The sequence below is a fragment of the Echinops telfairi genome, unplaced genomic scaffold (genome assembly GCF_000313985.2).
Source record: "Echinops telfairi isolate 266 unplaced genomic scaffold, ASM31398v2 ScPeMD7_7414;HRSCAF=8452, whole genome shotgun sequence".
NCBI lineage: Eukaryota > Metazoa > Chordata > Mammalia > Afrosoricida > Tenrecidae > Echinops > Echinops telfairi.
Genome location: NW_022111314.1, coordinates 2,092,148 through 2,093,297, shown reverse-complemented (window position 1 = coordinate 2,093,297; position 1,150 = coordinate 2,092,148).

Sequence of the window (1,150 nt, the reverse complement as noted above, 5' to 3'; positions counted from 1 at the left end):
CCCGATAAACAACACACCATGCCAAAGGAGGGTCAGTGGCACTCACAGTGGCCTTACAGGACAGAGTAGAACTGCCCCACAGACTTTGTCAGACCTCCGTGTTTACGGACACAGACTGCCCGCTCATTCTTCTGCAGAGAACTCAGGCATCAAGCAGTGCCCACCAGGGCTCCTCCTGAGGCCCCCAGCCCTTTCTGAGAAATGTTAGCCTACGTCCCGCCATTCCGCCCTGACAGATTTCCAGCACTGGGGACACCTTAGTTTTCGACTCACCCCATAAAACTGCAAATTCAGTCTAAGGTGCAGTCTGCACCCGTGTTGACTAGCCTGATCCACTCTCCGGGCCATCGGCAGCCAGGTGCTCAGACGGCGGTGGCAAGTCCTTGGAGGGTCCCGCACATCCTGGGTTAGCCTGGCACCTGCTTCACATAGAGCGCACCGACATATTGTCTTCTGCAAGGCTCCGTATAAAGCTCAGTGGCCTCTGGGATCCCGTTTCTGGAGGGTCTGTATGTGCATCTGTAACCAATCACCAGGAACCTGGTGACTCCGACCAGCACCCGTCCAGTATCCAACAATTCTGCAATCGGAAACCCTAACTGGGCTGCCTTTCCCTATGTTCATGGTCTCGGTGGGACTGGGCTCTTCTGTGAAGGGTCCCGTGGGGTGACCTTGTCCACTCCGCTTTCCACTTCTGGAACCACGTCTGGCTAAGACGCTCACCTGCGAGCCTAAATATTGAGGTTTCAAGTCCACCCTTGGGAGCCTCGGAAGAAAGGCCTGATGGTCCTCCAACATGTAGTCATTGAATGCCCACCACTGTACTTTGACACACAGGGGAGAGGTGGCCTGGGAGGGGGTGGACAGGGGGCGCACAGAAGCAGACCTTGGCGCTTAAGAAAGGGAGGTAGCCGGACATCAGAGGAAGGGGAATGAAAGGCCTGGGCATGCGGGCAGCTCTGCACTCAACAACCAGGCATGGCTCAAGCCTCAGACAGCTACCGAGGGCGTGTGGTCAGCCACTGAGCAGCTTCACACATTTTCATGTTCCATCCCTGAACAAAGATGACAGTGCCTATGAGAGCCACCCATCCCGTGACTACTGCCCACGCGTGCAGTTCTTCCAAGGCCCGCCTTCTTCACTGACCTG